The sequence below is a fragment of the Zingiber officinale genome, chromosome 11A (assembly GCF_018446385.1).
Source record: "Zingiber officinale cultivar Zhangliang chromosome 11A, Zo_v1.1, whole genome shotgun sequence".
NCBI classification, from domain to species: Eukaryota; Viridiplantae; Streptophyta; class Magnoliopsida; order Zingiberales; family Zingiberaceae; genus Zingiber; species Zingiber officinale.
In genome coordinates, this window is record NC_056006.1 from 2,507,277 (window position 1) to 2,514,258 (window position 6,982).

Sequence of the window (6,982 nt, forward strand, 5' to 3'; positions counted from 1 at the left end):
TAATACATGAGTTTAGGGTCAGTTTGGATGATAAGTTTTCAACAATTGGGATATTGTTGGAGAACTTTTTGGATGTTAGGCAAAGGGGGAGAATTAAGGTTTAGTTGGGAAAACCGTTAGTGCCTTTGCGTAGGGGGAGCCTTGGGATAGGTTCTTAAAAAGCCCGTTGTAAAAATCCTAGCTCATTGGGGAGCATAGGTGTAGGGGGAGCCTTGGGATAGGTTCTTAAAAAGCCCTGTGGAAAAATCCTAGCTCAATGGGGAGCTTAGGTGTAGGGGGAGCCTTGTGATAGGTTCCAATTCACGATACATTGATTCGGCGGTTGCCAAGTGTGTAGCCTTGGCAACGTAAGTCTATTCGGCATTATAAGTCCAAGTGTGTAGCCTTGGCATCGTAAGTCCATTATATTAGCATGTTTATTTGCTATTTGTTTTCCCTAACTTAAACGTATTGCCAAACACCAAAAAGGGGGAGATTGTTGGAGCAATCCCAATGGTCCGTGGGACCATGTGTTTTGGTGTTTGGGCAAAGGGTTTAAGTTAGGATTGCCCTCGTTATTTGATATGTGTACTTGAGTTGTGCAGGACTACAGGTGACACATGTGACTCAGGTTGACGGCTTCGGGTCCGGTGAAGGATGGAGCATCCGAGGGACCGTGGACAAGGCAGCAAGGACAAGGGCCGAGGGAAGCGACTTCGAGGCATACACGAAGGATGGCATTGGGGACGAGCCGCGGGCTTGGATGCATCCGAGGGACGAGAGCCAAAGGAAGTAGGCTTGAAGGCAAGAGGTCAAGGCTGCAAAGAAGAGTCAAGTGAGTCGTGAGGGTCCGAGTGCGAGAGAAATGTACTCGGGATGGGAAACCCTAAGTTTAGGGTTGTACCAGTCGACTGGTACAAGGACCAGTCGACTGGTGGTGAGCACAGAAGCTCTCTGTGCCCAAAACGGCTGGGACCAGTCGACTGGTCCAAGGACCAGTCGACTGATAGATAGCCGTTGATAGAGACGTTGGGTTGGCACCAGTCGACTGGTGCAAGGACCAGTCGACTGGTAACGGGCAAATCAGCAAGGCTGATTTCCCCAAGCTCTATAAGAGGGAGCTTGGGATGGCCGGTCAACCTGACGAAATTAGACTTGGTTAAAGCCTAATTAGTAGTCACCAAAGTGCTCAAGGTTCCCTTGTGTCCAAGTGTTGTTGGTGAGTGTTATGGTGAGGTTTCTCCACCCATAAGGAGGTTTGAGCTAGCCGGAGTTTCCGGGGACTAATCCACCAACGGATTGAGGGATCGTCCACCTTACGGACAGCCGTAGAGTAGGAGCATCATCTCCGAACCACGTTACATCGAACGTGTTAGCGATTTGGTTTGCATTTCCTTTCTTTGTCTTGTATTTAGTTTAGCTTGTTTGTTTTTATTTGTATTCCGCTGCGCAAGCTAACAATAGTGTAGGAGCTAACGATTTGGGGGTGCCGTCTATCCAACCCCCCCTTCAAGCCGGCTACCGATCCTCCAACAATGTGTTGCAGTTTCTTGTGGTGTTTCATCCTGCACTGTTGGTACTAAAGTAGACGTGTCCTCTTTCATTTCTTCTAGAATGATTTCACTCATGGGCTTGTGGTTTATTATATAGTCTTCTTCTAAAAATCGAGCATTGCTGCTAACAATGACCTTCTGATCTTTAGGACTATAAAACAAACCACCTTTCGTTCCTTTAGGATATCCTACAAATAGACAAACTTCTGTACGAGACTCCAATTTATCAACATCTCCCTTCAACACATGTGTTGGACTACCCCAAATCTGAACATGTCTCAGACTAGGCTTACGCTTATTTTATAATTCTGTGGGAGTAGAGGGTACTGATTTAGAAGGTACCAAGTTCAGAATGTACACTGCCGTTTTTAGAGTATATCCCCAAAATGAATTTGGTTATTCTGAATAACTCATCATCGATCTAACCATTTCCATAAGAGTCATATTCCTTCGTTCTGCCACACCATTTTGTTAGGGTGTACCAGGTGCAGACAATTGGAATTGAATCCCGACCTCTAATAAGTAACTCCTAAACTCTCGTAATTAAGAGGTACTCACCACCATGATCAGACCGTAGTGTCTTGATACTTTTACCATGACGTTTCTCCACATCAGCCTTATACTCTTTGAACTTATCAAAGCACTCAGACTTGCGGTGCATCAAGTAAATGTACCCGTATCTCGAATAATCATCTATAAAAGAGACAAAATATTCGAAACCACCTCTAGCCTGGATAGTCATAGGTCCACACAAATCAAAATGAACCAATTCTAACACATCTTTGGCTCTATACCCTTGGCATTAAAAGGTCTCGTGGTCATTTTACCTTCCAAGCAAGATTCACAAGTTGGAAAGTTTTCCACCACCAATGAACCCAAAAGTCCATCGACTATTAGCCTTTGAATCCTACTCAAGTTAATATGACCAAGCCTTAGATGTCAAAGATATGTTTGGTTTATTTCTGAAGGTTCCTTTCTCTTATTAGAATTAGAAGATGTGTTATTAATTTCCATTTATTACTTTGTGGGAGTAATTAGATTTAGAGTATACAAATTGTCAACCAATGTACCAGAACAGATAATAACCCTATTTTTCTTGATAACCACTTTGTCATCAAAAGAAACAGAATATCTATCCAAAAACAGTTTAGAAACTGAAATTAAATTCTTTCTAAAACTTGGTGCATAAAGACAATTTCTCAAAATCAAAGTTCTATTCCTATCAAATGATAAGTAAATATCTCCCACTACAACAGCTGCCACTTTTGTAGCATTGCCCATGTAGACGGTTATCTCTCCTTCATATAGTCGTAAGGTTTCTTGGAACCCCTACAATGAATTATAGACATGATCAGTGGCTCCCGTATCTACACACCAAGTACCGGTAGATAACACCGCTAAACATGTTTCAACCACTAGAGAATAAGAAATAGCTTTATTGTTCTTCTTCCTACGAGGATAGTCCGTCTTCCAATGTCCAGACTGCTTGCAAATGAAGTATGATCCTGTCCAAATGCTGAATCAACGGACGCTGGGCACGTGGCGCTCTCCGGGTCGCTGATGTAGATCTCCGGCTAGTCGTACGAAACTCCGGCGAACCTGCACAGAAGTCGAGCCGGGAAGGCGTTCCCGGCGGTGACCCTCCGACGCTCAAGTCAGGCAAGCAAGCAGTGAAAAAGTGGCTCCCAAAATATTAGAACGCGTACCTCCGACGAAGGGTGAAGACCCTTTATATAGGGCTATGAAGAGGCTTGGGCACATGTACCGAGGTGCATACGTGTCCTCTGTCCATACCCCGGTATGGGTTTGTCAGAAGAGCTTACCTGACCCCATACTGCTACAGTTTGAGCACGTCTCTGATGGGATAGCGGATCCTTCTGTCATAGGATTTTGAGTATGGCCTGAACGCAACACATGCCCGCTGTCAGAAAAAGATGTCCCTTGTCCTTTTGCCCTAACTCCCTGGAGGGCGTCCGACCGGCCAGCTTCCGCAACATCTGGCCGGACATATACGGTGGTTTACTTAGGGAGATTCTCAATCACGTGCTTTGTGGAGACTATTAGCAGTATGTTACCTTATGTCTTTGGCCGAGCGTGCAGTCCGCTCGACCCTGCGATCTTGTCCACTGAGCGCCGGAACCCTGACTTTCGACAGGGCGCCTTTAACCATCAACTAGACACCGGCCGGCCGCCCCGGCCGGTCAGCCCACCCCTCTCCGGCCGGCCACCTGCCACTTTGACTTCCACGTGGCATAGACTCCACCGGACGGGGGTCCCCTGTTCTTATAACCGGATCACTTGCCTCCCCTTCAAGTCTAGTCGAAGGAGGCGATTAGTCCGACTGACTGGACTGTTAGCCTAGCCGGGCGGCGCCTTCAGGCACACCTAATCCGCTCGGCTTTCCACAGGGATGGCCTTAAGGTTAGTCAACAGCAACCTTCCTCGGATCTCCTCGTAACCCGTGCCAATCTTCGACATTAAGGCTGAGCATGCGCTCATTAAATGCATCGAATGACCGAACGCCATGTGGCGCACTGTCGTCATCGTACGGCGGCGGCGGTGTGGTGCTTTGATGGGATCGAGGCATTTCGAAATGGACGGCGCGATATGCACTTTGATTCTCGTGACCTGGATCCAACGGCGGAGGCCGCCCGGCCCCCGCTATATAAAATCTTCGCTCTCTCCTATTCCCCTCACTTGCTATCGTGATTTCTACCTTTGTCTCTGGTGTTTCGGTGCTCCGACGATTCCATTCCTGCTTTCCGACGCTCTCCGGCGCCTCTTCCTTGATCCTTTTTCCTCGCAGTAAGGCTCTATACCTTTTCTTTCTTGTTTCCGGTGTTTACTCCGTATTTCTCTCCCCAGTTTCAATCCTTGAAACCTCTTTTCGCTTGTTGTTGTTTTTCTCCTGCCTTTTTGCCTTTTTGATTCCTTCCGATCGGCCCATGGCTAGCTCTTCCCATCCCGAAGACCAGTCCCTCGGCCCTTGGTACACTACCATGCAGTCACGATTTAATCAGCGTGACTTTGACATTCTAACCGATAATTTTGAAATCCCCGAAGATTTTGAACTTCTTTTAGCCGGTCCTTCCGCTCGGCCACACAGGCCGCCGCGCGAAGCTTTCTGTGTCTTCCGCGGCCAGTTTACCGCCGGTCTGCGTTTCGTGTCGCTCGGCAGTCTGGTACCCAACACCTTTCGTCTCCTCTGTGGTGTTGTTGTTTTGTTCAAGATTCACAACATCCCCCTCCGACCGGAGGTCTTTTTTTATTTCTATTACCCCAAGCAAGCCGAGCTGGGCACCTTCATGTTCCAAGCTCGGTCCGGCTTAGTCTTCTTCAACAAACTACCTTCTTCCAATAAACATTGGAAGGTTTATTTTTTCTACATCCGTATGCCCGATCAGGCCAACTTCCCGACCAAGTGGCAGGTCAACCTACCCCCCACTCCCGAGCTGAAGAAATTCAAGACCCGACCGGACTACCTCCATGATGCAAATATGCTAGCCGGTCTGCGACTTGACATCAATAAGCTTCTTCACGAAGGAGTGATGTACATCTTCGGCCTGAGTCCCATACGGACTCCTCTTCTGACCGGCTTCGGTAAGAATTTTACTTGGGCATTTGCTTTGATTGCTAACTGATTTCTTTTCTTTCCTTTGCAGCGGACATCGTCATGGATTCGGTGATGGTCGGCGTTTTGAAGAGAAAGGCGGCAGCGCTAGAAGCCGCGGCGGCCAAAGAAATGGAAGCGCTTGGTATCCAGCCGGTCGGATCCCATGAAGGAGAAAGCGGGACTCAGGCTGAGTCTGCCGCTCAAGCTTCTCAACAAAACGTGGCCAGCGGAGCCACCCCCCTCGGAGAACCAACTGTCCCCGAGGAATGTTCTGCTCGGGAAGAGGAGCAACCTCTACAAAAGAGGCGCCGAGTGGAGACTCCCCTGCGCTCGGCTACATCAGCGGTCCAACCATCCGAGCGGGCCACTGCAACCGCTCGAGGCAAGGCGCCAGAGGTCGAAGCCATTTCGTCCGACCGGACGCCTTCTGAATGGGACGAGCCGGCTGCTCCAATTGAGGCTACTCCGGTTAGCACCCTTCCACCTGCTCGTCACTCAGTCCAACGCTCAACCATTCATTCTCAGTTCTCTGCGTCGGCTTCTGATCCCCTTCCGACTGCCAGTCGGACGACCCCCGGTCGTGGCCGCACCGTACGAGTTACTCTTCATCTACCGACTGAAGAGCTACTACCAGAGGCCGACCGACCCACCGCGCCCGAGCACACCATTACTTTGAAAGGGCCTCTAGCCGAGATGTGGGCGGACGCTCGAGCGCGCATCGCGATGATTCCCCTCTGCAATTTGGCCAATAGCCACATGCAGGAGGCTACGGGGTAAGTTCATTTTTTCCGAAGTTTTTCATGCATATTTTCCGATCGACCCTTAACAATTTCTCCTTTTGCATCAGAGATGGGTGGAGGAGATTGCAGTCTCTAACCACCTAGCCATGGTGGATGAGGAGTTAAGGCAACTGAAGGCGGCGTGCGGTCCGTCCGGCTCTCAAGGTCCGTCGTATTCCGAGCTGCAGAAGGAGTTTAAGAAGGCTCAAGATATGCTGGCGGCCGAACAGAAGAAAACAGCCGACCAGGCTCATCATCTGGCCGAGCTCGAGCGGCAAGTCAAGTCGCTTGACCAAAAATTTACCCTGGCCACCACTCGGAAGAATACGGCCATTTTTGACTTGGAGAAAAAGAACGTGGAGGCTCGGGGCCTGGAGCTGAAGGTCAAGGAGTTGATGGAGCAGCTTGACCAAGAGAAAGTGAGCCGCTCGGCCGACGCCACCAAGCATAAGGACGAGCTGACCACTTTGCAGGAATCCCTCGCTGCATCTCAATTGGCCTTCAAAGAGTACCAAGAGGCTGAGCCGAGTCGGGTTGCTGCTCTAAGACAGGGCTACATCCGCTCGCTCGAATTCTAGGAGAAAATCTGTGAGCGGATGTACACAGCCTTCGACTTGGCTATGTCCGCCACCATGACATATCTGAAGTCTAAGGACCTTCTTCCGGAGTCCACTACTATTCCGGCCGGCGATCAGGTGGCGCTCCTGGATAACATCCCCAGGAACCTTTATGATTACATTGAGTAGACGTCGGTAGATGTAGTTGGGCCGCTAGGCCAAAAAATGATCTTTTCTGTACTTAGGCCGCTCGGCCTAAAGTTTTAATTTTAATGCAATGTTTTTCTTTCATGTACTCTGTCCTTTCGCTGGTGAATATGTGTGTTGCCCGCTCGTCTATTATCACCCCTCTGGTATTCCAAAGGGATTTTTACTAAGTATTTGGCATTGCCCTTCCGCTCGGCTTAATATGTAATATTTTGACTACTTAATATTCCGCTTTGATAGCAGAGATCACTCGCTAGATACCGATGAAGTAGCTTTGGGTGCTGGGCCGAGCGG